The sequence below is a fragment of the Neofelis nebulosa genome, chromosome 8 (genome assembly GCF_028018385.1).
Source record: "Neofelis nebulosa isolate mNeoNeb1 chromosome 8, mNeoNeb1.pri, whole genome shotgun sequence".
NCBI classification, from domain to species: domain Eukaryota; kingdom Metazoa; phylum Chordata; class Mammalia; order Carnivora; family Felidae; genus Neofelis; species Neofelis nebulosa.
In genome coordinates, this window is record NC_080789.1 from 128,065,939 (window position 1) to 128,084,252 (window position 18,314).

The window sequence follows — 18,314 nt, forward strand, 5'->3', positions numbered from 1 at the left end:
TTTTTTAAATAGTGTAGAAAATAAAAAGTGTAATTACAAACCAAAATTAAAATAATACTGCTTTTATATTTGCATTTGTTTTCGTTTCTTTATATGGCTGTAAGTTATAGTGCAGGATCCATTTATTTCAACCTGAAGATACTCTCTTAACCTATCTTGTAGGTCAAGGTTAGTGAGAAGTAACTCCTTCATTTTTTGTTTATCTGAGATCCTAGTACTCTCTCCTTCATTTCTAAGGAAAGTTTTAATGGATATACGATTCTCAGATGATAGGATTTTTTTCTTTCATTCACCACCTTACATATGTTATCTCACCACCTCGTCTCCAAGGTTTCTAATGAGAAAAGCAGCTGATCACCTTACTGAGGATCCCTTGTACATGATGAATTGCTTCTGGCTACTTTCAAAATTCTCATCCTCGTTGACTTTTGAAAGTTTCATTATAATGTGTTTGGTGTGGGTTCTGCCGGGGCTGTGCATAGCTTTCTAAATTCGCCCATATATATGGCTGTTTTTGAATGTCCTAATTTCCCAAAGAGTCTCACCCAAATGTCTCCTTTGGACCTCAGAGGTTTATGTGTCTGCTCCTCATCTCTTGTCACCGGAGTCTGTGGGTTTTCAGTCACCTTTTAGCTTTTATGAGTAGGGCTCACCACTTTGCTGTCTTAGTTCTGACTTAGAAGAATGCCTTGTGTCAGTCCTTCACATATTCCGCAGAGAAGTGAGAACAGATATGCATAATAATTTGCAAATAAGGTCTGGTCTGCTTCCTCTGGTTTAAAGGAGGAAACTAAAAACTGGACCGATGCCAGTTCAGAGCCTAGACTCCCACTGTGTTTGGGAGAACCTCTTTTCCCTGATGAACTTTTCTTGCTTGACTCCTAGAGTACTCTTGTGGTTCTCTTACTTTCTTCCCTTCCTTCCAGTCTTCCCTTTCTGACAGATGTGGAGGAGCCCAAGACTAGTTTTGGGGCTTCTTCTCTTCTCCATTTATTTCCTTGTTTCAGCTCATTCATCTGTATAGTAATGACTCCCAAAAGTGTATTTTTAAATTCAGACCTCTCTCACAAACTTCAGATGTGTTTCCAACTGTCAGCTTGACTCCCCACTTACATGTTCTATAGACATCTCAAGGTTTATATTTCCAAAATGGAACTCCTGGTCTTACCATTCAAATTTTCTTTTCTTTTGGCTTTTCACATCTCTGTTGATTAGAAACTTTGACTTGTACAGAGCAAAAAACTTGGGATCTTTTTTTTTTCTGTTTACAGCCTTTTTTTTAAATAATATAATTTATTGTCAAGTCAGCTAACATACAGTGTATATGATGTGCTCTGGGTTTTTGGGGTAGTCTCCCGTGGTTCATCGCTTACATACAACACCCAGTGCTCATCCTAACAAGTGTCCTCCTCAATGCCCATCACCCATTTTCACTTCTACCCTGCCCCCCCCCATCAACCCTCAGTTTGTTCTCTGTATTTAGAGTCTCTTATGGTTTGCCTCCCTCTCTGTTTGAAACTGTCTTCCCCTTCCCTTCCCCCATGGTCTTCTCTTAAGTTTCTCAAGTTCCACACATGGGTGAAAACATATGATATCTGTCTTTCTTTGGCTGACTTATTTTACTAAGCATAATACCCTCCAGTTCCATCCACATTGTTGCAAATGGAAGGATTTCATTCTTTCTCATTGCCAGGTAGTATTCCCTTGTATATATAAACCACATCTTCTTTATCCATTCATCAGATGATGGACATTTAGGCTCTTTCCATAATTTGGCGGTTGTTGGAAAGTGCTGCTATAAACATTGGGGTACATGTGCCCCTAATGAATCAGCACTCCTGTATCCTTTGGATAAATTCCTAGCAATGCTATTGCTGAGTCGTAGGGTAGTTCTATTTTTAATTTTTTGAGGAACCTCCATGCTGTTTTCCAGAGTGGCTGCACCAGTTTGCATTCCCACCAACATCAACGAACTTTGACTTGTACAGAGCAAAAGACTTGGGATCATTTTTGATGCCTGTTCTGCTTCCACTATCCACTTACAAATTGTTACCAAATGTTTTGGCTTTACTTTGAAAATTACCCAGAATGCACTTTCACCATCCCCTCTACTGTCATTCTCATCCACACCACCATTATCTCTCACCCGGATTGCTCTTAAGTGGCTTCTTTGCTATTGGATCTTTTCATTGTTCTATTTCCTGCTCTCAACACAGCAACCAAAATGACTGGTTTAAAATTTAAGTCAGGCTCTGACACTTGTCTGCTCACAACCATGCAATAAATCTGATTTTACTCCTAATAAAAGCCAATGTTTTTACAATGGCCCTTAAGTACTTCTCAGAGTACTTACTGAGTAGCGCTGATGTCCAAATCCTCAGTGTTGAGTGAGTTGTGCTAGTTACAATTCAGAGCCCTAGGCCTGACCTTCTCAATAGGAACCTCTGGGAGGGAGTCCTAGGGATCTTGAACAGGCTCTGTGGTAATTGTTATGCACACTAAGGTTTTGTGCACCCCTGGTACACAGCCTCTCTCAGCTCTGCTCCTGTGATTCTTCTTGTTTGCTCTGCTTCAGGTCCCCTGGACTCTTTCATGTTCCTTGGAAACCTCACCTTTGAGTAAGAACCTTTGCAGTCACTGCCCCTTCACCTGGCAAGTTTTTCTTTCAGACTGCTGCACAGGTTAGACTCTCACTGACCTCAAGTCTTTGCCCAAATAGCACCCTCGCAATAGGGCCTACTTGGATTCCCCAGTTTACATTCACTTCTCACCCTGCCTTTCATACTCTTGACTTTCCTTAAACCTCTTCAACTTTTTTGCCCCCATGGCCTATCACATTGCTATGGAATGGGAGAAGATATTTGCAAATAACCTATCTGATCAAGGGTTAATTTCCAAAATATATAAGGAACTTATAAAGCTCAATGCCTCAAAATCAAATAATCCAGTTAAAAAATTGGCAGGAGACATGAATAGACATTTTTCCAAAGAGGATATATACAAGGCCAACAGACACATGAAGAGACATGCACCATCACTCACCGTCAGAGAAATACAAATCAAAACCACAGTGAGGTGTCACCTCACACCAGTCAGAATTAACAACACAGGAAACAACAGGTGCTGGCAAGGATGCAAAGAAAGGAGAACCCTCTTTCCCTGTTGATGAGAATGCAAACTGGTGCAGCCACTCCAGAAATCAGTGTACAGGTTCCTCTAAAAGTTAAAAATAGAACTGTCCTATGATCCAGCAATTGCACTACTAGGGATTTACCTGAAGGATACAGAAATACTGATTTGAAGGGGCACATGCACTGATGTCTATAGCAGCATTATCAACAATAAACAAAAAGTATGGAAAGAGCCCAAATGTCCATCAACTGATGAATGGATAAAGAAGATGTGGGGTGTGTGTGTGTGTGTGTGTGTGTGTGTGTGTGTGTATTATATATTACTGATCCTTCAGAAAGAATGAAATCTTGCCATCTGCAATGACATGGAAGGGATAGAGAGTATTATGCTAGGCCAAATAAATTAGTCAGAGAAAGACAAATACCATATAGCTTCACTCATGTAGAGTTTAAGAAACAAAATATGTGAACAGAGTGTAATGGAAGAAAAAAAGAAAGGCAAACGAGGAAACAGACTCGTAACTATAGAGAACAAACAGGGTTACTAGAGGGGAGGTGGAGAAGGGTTGGGTTAAATAAGTGATGAGTATTAAGGAGGGCACTTGTTGGGATGAGCACTGGGTGTTGTATGTAAGTTGTGAATCACTGAATTCTCCTGAAACCAGTATTACACTGTATGTTAACTGGAATTTAAATAAAAAGTTGGAAAGAAAAAGTAAATTAAAAAAAACATTAGTGTTGAAACATACATACAAACATACATACATAAAATTACTAACATTCGGTCTAAGTTATTAGCTTATCACATATATTGTGGATGATCTGTTTTGTCCTTCTGGAACATAAGCCTAACACAGGTTAGGGATTCTTGTCTTGCTCACTCACAAATCCCAACTGTCTACAACAATGCCTGGCATATAGGGTGGCTTGGGACTTATTGAGAATAATTGAGCAACAATTTATGGTTGTGGAAGTCTATTGTAAATTTTTGCTTTGACATAGGAAAACATATTAAAGGAAAGACTAAGAAAAGTACTTATAATATGGTAAACATAAATAAGGAAAGCAAATTACCATATTTTCAGTAGATTTTTGTTTCTTCTATAAAGAATTTATAGAGGGGTTCCTGGGTAGCTCAGTCGGTTAAGTGTCAGACTTCGGCTCAGGTCACGATCTCACTGTTTGTGGGTTTGAGTTCTGCGTTGGGCTCTGTGCTGACAGGTCAGAGCCTGAAGCCTTCTTTGGATTCAGTGTCTGTCTGTCTGTCTGTCTGTCTCTCTCTCTCTCTCTCTCTCTCTGCTTCTCCTCTGCTTGTGCTCTCTCCCTCCCAAATATAAAATAAACAAACTTAAAAAAATTGTATTTAAGAATTTATAGAATTTTTCATAATTTTTCAGGAAAAAAGGTAAACATAAAAGCAAACACTTTGAAATAAGGATTTGTTAGAATAATATTTTAAAAGACCAACCATCTCTTTAATTAAAAAATACCCAGAACTAGTATAAATTCTTTCTCTGAAGATTTGTTTTGTGGTAAGCAGTCTGTCATTTTTAATTTTATACTTTATTCCTTGTATTTTTGGTTAGTATTTTTTCTCCCAAATATAATCTATATAATCTTATATTTCTTACAATTAAAAGACATGGAGATGTTGAATTCTATCTTAAAATAAAATACAGCTTTTTTATATGGTAATTTATCTGTTCTACCATGAGACGGTTTAGATACTTTGTTTGGGAGAGGGGATAAGCAAAGTAAGAAGAGAAATATATTGTCATTAAAAAAATATTCTTGGTAGTCACCCATATTTCCATAGAATGTGTTCAAGAGTCTTTCAAGAGTCTAATCTGTTGTTTAGTCCCCCAAACAAATTGTGAACTGAAGCTTGGGTGAATTTTGAATGGCTCTGCTTATAACTACATATAACTTTAGCTGCTTACAATTCCTGTGTTGAGGAGTGAGAAAATGAGATGGAGAATATAAACTTATATATGAGTTATATATAAACTTATATAGAAGTTATATATAAACTTATATATATGAGTGAGAGAGGGAGCCTACTGAAAATTATCCCACCGATTCAAATCCCAGTTACCATGAACCTCCTCATTCTTTGCCCTAAATACTAGGGTAAGCTAAATAATACTGCTTATTATAATCTACAGCTTTAATAATAATGAGAGTCAACACACCATGCATAATACAAAAAAAGAGAAGTTTTTATTAAGTTATTATTTAGAAAGGACATTTTGGAAGAAAAGCATGAAGAATAGGATCCATTGAAAATGATCATTTCAAGATGGCAAAATTCACCGTTCTTTTTACTGTTCTGCCTTCTATTGTGCTGGGCTGTATTATTCATTTTTATCCCCAACGTATATTATACTTAAGAAATGTTATAAACGTTTGTTGAATAGAAAAGTGAGAAGATGGACCTTAAAGTTTTTTTAGCTCAATTCTCTTTTTTAGAAATAGCCCCAACAATAATGGCTATTGTTCCTTTAGAGGTTCCGATAGATCGATAACCTGAGTTAAGTACCTTAAGGCATTTATGCTAAAGAAACAAGAGGTTTATTTAATGAAGGCAAAACTACTCACCCATTAGTTTTGATCAATTGCTTTGTGGTCACTTTCATTAGACTGTTTAATTTGAATCACAATTAGATTCTATCCTTTTAAAAGATAAAGCAGATTCTTTGGCCATTAATTAAAGGTTCTAACTAAAGTTAGTTGCAAGATGGATGTTACGTACCTTCCACTGATGAACCAACTCCACAAGATAGTGCACTTCTGGTTTGAGAAGCAAAGATTGTAAGTCTAATTATGAAAACTGTTGCTTCTTCCTGGAGCAGGTGGATAGGAACTCATAAAATGGTTTCAGGTATGTTACTGCAGCACACTGTTCCCTAGGATTTCATACCAACAAAATAAATCTCTCCATGCTATTCTTTTATAGGAATATAAATTCGTGTACATAATTTATAAATTGATTAAAATGAGAATGCTGCTTAAATAATGATCTATATTAAACAATTCTTGCCCCTCATTAAAGTGGTGAAACGACATACCAGTTCTCAAATGCCCAGACTCCATGTAACATAGTTTGCCTCAAAAGCAATGCCACAAACAGCTCAAAAGCGGAAGTCTCTGCATCTTGGAGAGGTAAAACCTCAGCAATTGCCAATAATGCTTGAGTCAGCTATTAGCAATCTTCTGCCCTCCTGCCTTTAAAAACCACTCTAAGAGGAATGTTCCGTTTGGTAAAATAAAAATAAACATTTTTAATGAATCAGGTACTAAGTGGAAGACTATTTCGCATTTATATCTATATAACTCTAAAGCCCATTATTCTTGAGACTGCTGGTGCTAATGACATCAAATGTAGATATTTCTAGTCTACACTCATGGAAGCTCTACAAAACCTGCAAAAATAAAACTAAAAATAAAACATTGTCTTCAATGAAAGTAGGATATAGCCACAATTTCAACACAGAAGGAAACTCTGTCTTCCAAATTTAGTGCCATTTGGAGCGATTTAAGAAAGAACACAAGAGGTAATGTAAGTAGCAGATGTAGATAGTTCTAAAAGTAAATTACAGGGCTCCTGAAAGTTTCAAGCAGCATTTCATTTCCTTGGAACAACAAAGTCTAGAGGTATGGATAAGCCAAAGTCAAAGGAGGACATCCCTGTAAAAACTTAGTTTGACACTATGAAGAACAAAAGTTTAGTAGAACCAAAAGAAGTCATGGACTAATCCACGATCAAATTACAGTTGGAAACGTTAACTCCTTCCTCTCAAGAGTTGGCAGAAGCACAAAAAAATCAGAAGAAAATACAGAAGTTCTAATCAACACAACCACCAACCTTGACCTAACTGGCATATGTATAACACATCTCCCAGCAATTAACGATTTACATTCTGTACAAATGTGCACAAAATATTTTTAAAAATTATCATATCCTGGAACCAGAAGAAACCCTGATTACATTCCAATGATTGCAGTAATTCAGAATCTCTTCTCTAACTGCACTGACTTTAAGCTAGAAGCAGTAGTAAAAACATAACTAAAATTTCCAAACTACCTAGAAATTACATAAAAATTCTTAAGGTATCAATGGAAACTAATATAAAAAGGGCCCCTCCAAAATCTTCCATTCAAGTTATCTTTGCATATTCATAGAATATCTATATGTTAGGCAATAAAGTAAACAAATTCCAAAAAGAAGAAATACAATCTGTCACATTCTATAAAAAAGAGTAAAATATAGAAAACAATCGTAAAAAATATAAGAAAATCTTCATAGGACTTTGAAAATTTGATATGATTGCCACTTTGGGTTAAAGGAAGAAATAAAAATGCAATTGCATTTTTCCTTATACCTCCTTTTATTTTTTTATTGAATTGTGGCTGGCAAACAACATTACATTCGGGTGTACAACATAATGACTCAACATTTATATACATTATAAAGTGAGCACCAAGATAAATGCATACAAAGTTGTAACATTATTAACTATATTTTGTATGCTGTACATTGTATCCCCTGTCTTATTCATTTTAAAACTGAAAGTTTGTACCTTTTAATCCCCGTCCTCTATCTTGCCCATTCCTTTACCGTCCTCACCTCTGGAAACCACCAGATTGTTCTCTGTATCAATAAATCTATTTCTGTTTTATTTTGTCTGTGTATTTTCTTTTTTAAATTCCACATATAAGTGAAAGAGCACATTTGTCTTTGACTTATTGTGTTAGCCTAATACCCTCTAGATCCATCCATGTCGTTGCAAGTGGCAAGATTTCATTTTTCATGCCCAAATAATATTCCACCGCGTGCACATGTGTATATGTGTGCACACACATATATACACCACATCTTGCTTTAAAAAAAATTTTTTTAGGGTTTATTTTAAACTGATAAGAATAGATACTACACATGATCTTAGCCAAAAGGCCAAGAAGCAATTAGGGTTTATTTTAGAGGGAGAGTGCAAATGCAACTGGGAAGGGCAGGGAGAGAGAGGGAGAGAGAGAATCCCAAGCAGGCTCTGTGCTGTCAGTGCAGACCCTGATGTGGGGCTCAGTCCTACAAACTGTGAGATCATGACCTGAGCTGAAATCAAGAGCCAGATGCTCAACCAACTGAGCCATTCAGGTGCCCCACATCTTCCTTTTATCTACTGGTGGGTGTTTAGGTTTCCTCCATATCTTGGTTAGTATAAATAATGATGCAGTGAACATAGGGGTGCATATATCTTATTGAATTAATGTTTCTGTTTTCTTCAGATAAGTAACCAGAAATAGGTTTGCTAGATGATTTGGTAGTTCTACTTTTCATTTTTTTGAGGAAACCCCATACTCTTTTTCATCGTGGCTGCACCATTTTGCATTCCCACGAACAGTGTGCAAGGGTTCCATTTGTCCACATCCTCACCAACCCTTGTTCTTTCATACCTTTTTGATAATAGCAATGCTGACAGAGTTAAGGTAATATCTCATTGTGGTTTTGGTTTGCATTTCCCCAATAACTGGTAACATTGAGCACCTCGTCATGTTTGTTGGCCATTTGTCATTCTTGAAAAAAATACATATTCATGTCCTCTACCCACTTTTAATTGGACTGTTTGTTTTTTAGTATTGAGTTGTGTGTTTTTATATATTTTGCATATTACCCTCTTATAAGTTATATGATTTGCAAATATTTTCTCCCCTTCAGTAGGTTGTCTGTCTTGTTGATGGTTTCCTTTGCTGTACAGAAGCCTTTTTGTTTCATAAGTACCATTTGTTTATTTATGCTTTTGTTGCCTTTATGTATGCATTTATAAACATTTATATATGTTTATATGTGTATATTTATATACGTATATATATGTTATGAACATTTCCGTATGTTTATTTCTGCTTTTGTTGCCTTTATATATGCCTTTATATATACATATATTTGCCTATATATGTATACAAAAGCGGTCTAGTTTTATTCTTTTGCATATAGTTGTCCAGTGTGCCAGCACCATTTGTTGAAGAGACTGTCTTTTCCCCACTGTATGTTCTTGCCTACTTTGTCTTAAATTAATTGTCCATTTACACATAGGTTTATTTTTGAGCTCTCTATTCTGTTCCACTGTTCTGAGTGTCTGTTTTTATGCCAGTACCACCCTGTTGTTTGATATGGTTTGAAATCAGAAGGTCTGATATCTCCTGCTTTGTTCGACTTTGTCAACATTTTTGGCTATTCCAGGTCTTTGGTGGTTCCGTACAAACGTTAAGATTGTTCCATTTCACTGAAAAATACCCCTGGAATTTTGATAGGGATTGCATCGAATATATAGATTGCTTTGGATAGTATGGACGTTTTAACAATATTAATTCTTCTAGTCTATGAGCATGGTACATGTTTGCATCTATTTGTGTCTTTTTTTTTTTAACATTTTTAATTTTATTTTTGAGAGAGAGACACACAGAGCACAAGTGGGGGAGAGGCAGAAAGAGAGGGAGACACAGAATCCGAAGCAGGTTTCAGGCTCTGAGCTGTCAGCACAGAGCCCGACGCAGGGCTCTAACTCACAACCTGTGAGATCATGACCTGAGCCGTTGTTGACACTGGTGGTTTAGTAACATGTTTAGCCTTCACATGTTTGTGTTTTCTCCAGCTTTCTTCTCAAAATTGATTTCTAGTGTCTTACCATTATGGTCAGAAAAGATGCTTGACATGACTTCAACTTTCTTCAATTTATTGACACTTGTGGTTCTAATGTATTATCTATTCTAAAGAATGTTTCATGTGTACTTAAAAAGAATGTATTCTAGTAGTTTTTGCTGGAATGCAGTGTATATATCTATTAAATCCATCTGGTCTTAATGTGTCACTTAAGGCCAATGTTTCCTTATTATTTTCTGTCTAGACTATCTACTTATGTAAGTATGGTATTAAAGTCCCCTGTTATCATTGTATTGCTGTCAGTTTCTCCTTTATGTCTCTTAATATTTGCTTTATGTGTTTAGATGCCCCCTATATTGGGTGCCTAGATATTTACAAGTGTTACATATCCTCTTTTGGACTGATCTCTTTATCATTATGTGGTGCCCATCTTTGCCTTTTTTTTTCAGTGTTTGTTTTAATGTCAATTTTGACTCATGTAAGTATTGTTATCCCAGCTTAGTTTTCTTTTCTATTCACATGGAGTATCTCTTTCCATCCCTTTACTTTAAGTCTGTGTGTATCTTTAGATGTGAGGCTCTTATAGGCAGAATATATATGGGTCTTGTTTTTTGTTTTTATTTTTGTTTTTTTGTTAATCAATTCAGCCACTCCTCATATCTTGATTGTAGCATTTAGTGCATGTACATTTAAAGTAATTATTGATAGATTTGTATTTATTGTCATTTTGTGTTGTTTTCTGGTTGTTTTTTGTAGTTTCTTCTCTTTCTTCTTTTGCTGTCTTCCCTTGTGACTTAGTGACTTTCTTTAGTCTTAGGTTTATGTTCCTTTCTCTCTATTTTTAAAAATTTGTTAAAGCTTATTTATTTATTTTGAGAGAGACAGAGGCATTGTAGTGGGGAATAGCACACAGAGTGGGAGAGAATCCCAAGCAGGCTCCACTCTGACAGCATGGAGACTGATGTGGGACTCAAACCCACAAGCTATGAGATCACAACCTGAGCTGAAATCAAGAGTTGGATGCTTAACCAAATGAGCCACCCAGGTGCTCTGCTTTATTTTTATTTTTTATTTATCTCCTACAGATATTTTGTTACCATTGAGTTCACATATAATATCATATGTATACAGCAGTCAATTATAAGTATCACTCAAGTTTCAATATACTCTAAAAGTACCACATTTTTACTGCTTCCCCAATATTTTATGTTGTTGGCATCATATTTTACATCTTCTTATTTGTATATCCCTTGGCTAATTATTGTAGGTTTAGACTTTTAATGTATACACTAGCTATGTAGGTCGTTGACCCACTACCTTTAACATATGTTTACCTTTGTCAGTAAGACTTTTTCCACCTTATTTCTAGTTATGGCCTTTACTTTCCATTTGAAGAAGTCTCTTCAACATTTCCACAAAACTCTTGTTGATGAATTTCTCTTTTGCTTATCTGAGAAACTCCTTATATCTCTTTCAATACTGGGTAATAACTTTTCTGGGTATTCTTGGTTGTACGTCTTTTTCTTTCAGAACGTTGAATCTGTTGCACTACTCCTGGCATTTAAAGTTTCTGCTGATAAATTAGCTGATAGACTCATGGAGTTCTTTTGTATGTAACTAGTTGCTTTTCTTTTACTACTTTTAAGATTTTCTCTTTAACTGTTGACACTTTGATTGTAATGTATCTTGGTGTTTATCTTTCGGGTTTATGTTATATGGCATTCTCTGTGATTCCTGGACTTGAATATTTATTTTCTTGGCCAGATTAAAGAAATTTTCTGCCATTAATTTTTCAAATTATTTCCTGTCCACTTCTCTTTCTTCTTCTGGGATATTTATAATATGACTATTAGCATGCTTAAAATAGTCTCAGAGGTCTCTGGAACAATCCTCATTTATTTAAATTCTTTTTTCTTCTTGCTGTTTCACTTGGGTGATTCCACTACCTTGTCTTCTAGATCACTAATCCATTCTTCTGCTTCATTTATCTACTGCTGGTTCTCTCAAGTGCATACTTCACTTCATTTATTGTATTCTTCAGCTCTGATATTTTCTTTGTTGTTCTCGTTGGATTTCTCACTGTGTTCATCCATTCTAAGTTTGATAAGCATCTTCATAACCATGACTTTGAACTCCTTATCAGGTAGTTTGCTTGTCTTCATTTTGTTTAGTTCTTTTTCCAGGTGTTGTCTTGTTCTTTCCTTTGGAATATAGTCATCTTTCTCCTCATTTCGTTTAACTCTCTGTTTGTTCTTATTTGGTAGGTAATAAGTTTTGACTCCTGATATTGAAGGAACCATTTTATGCAGAAGTTATCCTGCAATGCCCAGTAGCACAAACCTGCTGGTCATCCAAACCATGTGTCCAAAGTTGCCCCTTGTGTGAGTTGTGTTCACTCTTTTTTGTGGCTAGGTTGTGACTGATGTAGACTAACCAGTGTGCATAGTTGTCCCTTATAACTGTTTGTAAAAAACAGCCATGACTACTATAGGTATGCTGGTATGCAAGGTTGGCCTGCAGCTCAGCTGGTTACCAGGCATGGCTACAACATCTGTAGGCATGCTGATGGGCAGGAAAGTTCTCTGGCATAGTCTGCTATGAAATCTGGCAGTATCTCTGGTAGGCCTTTCCGTGTGCCAGGCTGGCCCATTAGTGAAGAGGCACTTGGGAGGGGATCAGACACCACCTGAGGGTACTCCAGAAGTGGTGGGGTAGTAAGCTAGTTGACAGGTGTTTAGGCTGGATGGGCAAGCTGGTCAGGGTGAGTCTTACAGGAAATGCTGGGATGGGGCAAGCAATGCCAGCACAGTAGATAAGTGTCAGAAATGGAAACTGTCAGCACTGGGTGAGCTAGGTAGAGGGAAAATGACCCCCCCAAAAAAAGTGCCCTTTATGCCTCAGTCCCCAGAAAATGTTCCAACAGATCCCTGCCTCTCTAGCACATACAACACATTAGTCGTTGTATCTTTTTTTACATGTAAACTAGGTACTTTTCAAAGTGTTGCCCCTGCTGGGACTTAGAGCAAGTGAGATGATGCATGGACCCTTTAAGGATGAATTTTCAGATTCCTACTGCCTTCTAGCTCTCATGGACATAAGCCCCATTGCTTTTCAAAGTCCGTTGTTACAGATGCTCATCTTCTCTGTGCACTTGTCCTGGGCTGTGGAGCCCAATCTAGGGCCCAAACTCCTTAGTGAGGGCGTTTACAGTTTTTATATCACTCCTGCTTGTAGGTCACCACATCCAGTACCTGGGTCCTTGCTAAATAATGTTCTTGCCCCGTACCCCTGTCAGTGTGGCTTTTTCTTTATACCTTTGTTGTATATGATCAGTTCTGCTAGTCTTCATACATAGTTGTTCTCAGAGATAGTTGTTGTATGTGTAATTGTGGATTTTGGTGTGACCATTAGAGGGGGTGGGCTCAGGACCTTCAACCTTCCACCTTCCACCTTCCATCTGGATCCCACTTGCATTTTTTACTGTAAATAACACAATTTAAGACAAATGGATACTGTTTAATTCGTTGTTTTGAGAAAACTTCATAGCCTTCATAGATAGTTACTATAAAAAAGGAACAAAAATGATCAAAACATTGCAGTGTATTACTTTTTACTATGTTGCTGTATTTGATGTGGTAAAAATTTTAAAGGAATGTTTGCATCTCTCTTTGTGAGGGATATTGGTTTGTAGTTTTCTGTGACGTCTTTGGTTTTTGTATCAGGGTAGTAATGCTGGTCTCATAATATGAGTTGAGAATTATTGCTTCCATTTGGATTTTCTGTAAGAAAATCTGTGTTGCTATTCCTTTGCTAGATATTTAGTAGAATTTACGAGTGAATCCACTAGGCCTGGGGTTTCTTTTATGGAACAGTTTTTAACTAAAAATTACTTTTCTTATTTATAAAGATATTTAGGTTATTTATTTCTTCTTGAGCCTTGGTCATTTGTCTTTTAAGAAATTTATGTTTAACCTAAGTTGTAGAATTTATCAGGATAAAACTGTTTGTTTTCCCTATTATCCTTTTAATATATGCAGAGTTGTGGTGATGTCATTGATCTCATTCCTAAGATTAATTTATACCTTCTTTTTTCCCTGATCACTGTAGCTAGAGTTGGATCAATTTAATTGATCGTCTCAAAGAATCAGGTTCTTTTTTTGTAATAGTTTTATTGACATACAATTTACATACCATATAGTTCACCAATATAAAGTGTACAATTAAATGGATTTCAGTGTATTTATGGAGCTCAGCAACTGTTACTAAAACAATTTTCGCAGAATTCATCAACTCAAAAATCAAAATCCCATAAAGAACTCTTATACCATACTGGTAGGAATGTAAAATGGCATACTGACTATTGAGAACATTTCAGTCATTTTTTAAAAAACAAGTTAAGCATATTTATCATTTGGCCTACCCATTTCACTCCTTTATTTTTTTAAATAAATGAAAGCATATGTTCATACAAAGTCATATAGCTGAATGTTCATAACAGCTTCATTTGTAATAGCCACAAGTTGCAAATAACCCGAACACCACCAACAGGTAAATGGATACATTTGTAAAATGACATACTTCTCAGCTTTAAAAATGAATAGTTTATATATGTAACAGTATGAACAGATTTCAAAATATTTATTTTGTGTATTACATAATTAAGAAAGGATCATATCATCAGGACTATACATATATATCTCCAACTTTAGAGCACCTAAATATATAAGGCATACATTGATAGCACTGCACAAAGGAACAGACAGCAATAAAATAATAGTAGATTTCAATACTCCAGTTCCAACCAAAGTAAATGGTTCAGACAGAAAATCAATAAGACAAGAGTAGACTTAAAACAATTCTATAGACCAAAGGGACCTGCGAAACATATACAGAATATTCCACATTAACAACAGCATAATACATTCTTTCTCCAGTGCTCATGGATGACTCTCCAAGATAACCCACATGTTTGGTCACAACACAGCTCTTAACAACAAATTTAAGAAGACTGAAATAACACTTAATGTCTTTTGTGACCAAAGTACAATGAACCCAGAAATTAATATGGTCGAAAGTTTTAAAATTTACAAATATGTGGAAATTAAATAGCATAATCCTGAGCAACCAATGGGTCAAGGAAGAATCAGAAGAGAAATGAGTGAATATCTCCAGATAAATGAAAATTAAAACACAAGAAACAAAACTACAGGATGTAGCCAAAGCAGGTCTGAAAGGAAATTTAATAGTGATAAACCTACATTTTAAAAAAGAAGATCTCAAATAAATAATGTAACCTTACACCTCAAGGAACTAGAAAAAGAGAAACACATCCAAAAGTTAGCATAAGGAAGGAAATAATAAAGATGACAGCACAGGGGTGCCTGGGTGGCTTAGTTGTTGGTTCAGTTGTCTGACTTCAGCTCAGGTCATGATCTTGCAGTTAATGAGTTGGAGCCCCATGTCAGGCTCTGTGCTGACAGCTCAGAGCCTGGAGCCTGCTTTGGATTCTATGTCTTTCTCTCTCTCTGCAGCTCTCCGGCTTGTTCATATTCTCACTCTCAAAAATAAATAAACATAACACAAAGATGACAGCAGAAATAGTAAAATAGAGAATAAAAAAATAAAAATGATTGAAACTAAGAGTTGGTTTTTAGAAAAGGTAATCAAAATTGACCAATTTTTAGCCAGACCAACTAACAAAAAAGGAAGGCTCAAATGACAAATGAAAGAGAAGACATTAAAATTCTTGTCACAGAAATAAAACAGTTTTAGGAGATTACTATGACCAATTTCACACCCACAAATTGGAAAACTGAGAAGAAATTAATAATTCTAGATATATACAATCTACCAAGACTGAAATCATGAAGAAATAGGAAATCTTAACAGACCTACAATTAATGAGATTGGATCGTAAACATGCCAACAAATACATTTCTAAAAGCAGAATTCACTAGTGGATTCTCAGCCTTCACTGGTGAATTCTCCTAAACATTTAGGAAATTAACACCAGTCCTTATCAATATCTTCCAAAATTTTACAAAAGGAGGAAACACTTTCAAACTCAACTTACGAGGGCAGCATTACCCTGAAAGCAAAAGCCAGACAAAGACACCTTTAAGAAAACTGTAGACCAATATTCCTAATGAATGTAGATGTACAAATCCAGAACAAAATACTGGAAAACTGATGTCTGCAGTTCATTAAAAGGATCATACTCCATAACCAAATGGGATTTATCCCTAGAATGGAAGGATGGTTCGACATGTGAAAGTCAATTACTGTGATATATCACGTTAACAGAATATAGGATAAAAATCATATGATCACTTCAAAAGATGTATAAAAAGCATTTGACAAAATTGACTGTCCTTTCATGATAAAACTTCCAACAAATTGGGTGTGGAAGGAACATACCTCAACATAACAAGGGTCATGTTGGACAAGCCCACAGCTAACATTGTATTCACTGATGAAAACTAAAAGCTTTTTCTCTAAAATCAAGAACATGCCAAGACACGTACTCTTGCCACTTACAGTCACATAGTACTGGAAATCCTAGCCACAGCAATTAGAGAATAAAACAAATAAAAATCCAAGTTGAGAAGAAAGAAGTAAAATTATCTCTCTTTGCAGACTGATGATCTCATATGTAGAAAACCTTAAACGTATCCTAGTCCCCCAAATTAGAACTAACCAACAAAGTTAGTCAAATTGCAAGTTACAAAATCAATATACATAAGTCACTTGCATTTCTATACCCCAATAAGGAAATACCCAAAAGCAAAATTAAGAAAATCTCATTTACAATAGTATCAGTAAAAATAAAATAGTTAGGAATATACTTAACCAAGAGATGAGAGTATCCTAAAATTCTTATGGAACCCTTAAAGTTTTCCAAATAGCCAAAGCAAGCTTGAGAAAGAACAGAGTTAGAGACATGACTCTTCCTGTTGTCAAAATATACAACAAAGCTACAGAAATTAAAACAGTATAATATTGGCATAAAGACATATACATAAACCAATGGAACAGAATAGAATCCATAAGTAAAGTCACGCATGCATAGTTAACTGGTCTTTCACATGGGTGCCAAGGCCATACAATGGTGAAATGGTATCCTTTTCTATAAATGGTCTGGGAACAATAGACATCCACATGCAAAAGATTGAAATTGACTCCTTGTCTTACGCCTTACAAAAAATAAGCTGAAAAAAGATTAAAAACCTAAAAATAAGACCTGAAACTATCCAACTGCTAAAAGAAGACATAGGGGTGAAAGTCCTTGACATTGGTCTTGTCAGTGATTTCTTGGACATGACACCAAAAGCACAGGCAAGTATAGAAAAAGTAAACAAGCAAGTCCTCATCAAACCAAATGGCTTGTACCTAGCTTAGGAAACAACCAACAGGATGAAAGACAAGCAGTTGAATATAAGAAAATGTTTGTAAACACTCTATGTGATAAGGGGCTAATATATAAAATATATAAGGAACTCCTACAACTCCATAGTGAAGGACAAATAACCCTATTTAATAATGAGGATTTGAGGGGTGCCTGCATGGCTTAGTCAGCTAGGCATCCAACTCTTGATTTGGGTTCAGATCATGATTTCATGGTCATGACATTGAACCCCATATTGGGCTATGTGCTGGACGTGCAGCTTGCTTACAGGCCTTTTACAGCCCCTCTCTCGCTTGCTCAAAAAAACAAACAAACAAAAGATTTGAATAGGTATTTCTCAAAGAAGACATCAAAATGGCCAACAGGTGTATTAAATGGTGTTCACGTAACTAATAATCAAATAAATGCAAACCAAAACCACAATGATATATCACCACATATTTTTTAGGATGATTTTTATCAAGAAAAATAATTATTGGTGAGATTGTGGAGAGATGAGTTCTTTGTACACTGTTGGTGGGAATGTAAAATGGTTCAGGAGCTAATGGAAACTGTATGAAGTTTCCTGATAACATTAAAAATAGAATTATCGGGGGCGCCTGAGTGGCTCAGTCGGTTAAGCGGCCGACTTCGGCTCAGGTCATGATCTCGCTGTCCGTGAGTTCAAGCCCCGCGTCGGGCTCTGTGCTGACAGCTCAGAGCCTGGAGCCTGTTTCAGATTCTGTGTCTCCCTCTCTCTCTGACCCTCCCCCGTTCATGCTCTGTCTCTCTCTGCCTCAAAAATAAATAAACGTTAAAAAAAAATTTAAAAAAAATAGAATTATCATATGAATTTGCAATCCCATGTCTAGGTACATATTCTAAAGAATTGAAATCAAGATCACAAAGACATCTACATTCCCCTTTTCATTACAGAATTATTCACGTAGTCAAAATATAGAAACATAACAAATGTCCGTCAGTATATAAATGGATAAAGGAAATACGTGTGAGGGTATAAAGTACATTTTTTTGGCTATTAGGGTGATTTAAGTTTATATTATTTTTAATAAAACTTGTCTTGCATATTCTTGGCTCTATTTTGTTTTATATAAATTTATACTTAGTTTGTCTAGTTTCT

At 36.0% G+C, this 18,314-nt stretch overlaps 1 pseudogene; it reads right to left on the reverse strand.

Moving 5' to 3' along the window:
* Nucleotides 1-7,925: 7,925 nt before the first annotated feature.
* Nucleotides 7,926-8,097, reverse strand: LOC131484228 (U2 spliceosomal RNA; annotated as a pseudogene).
* Between the last annotated feature and the right edge of the window lie 10,217 nt (nucleotides 8,098-18,314).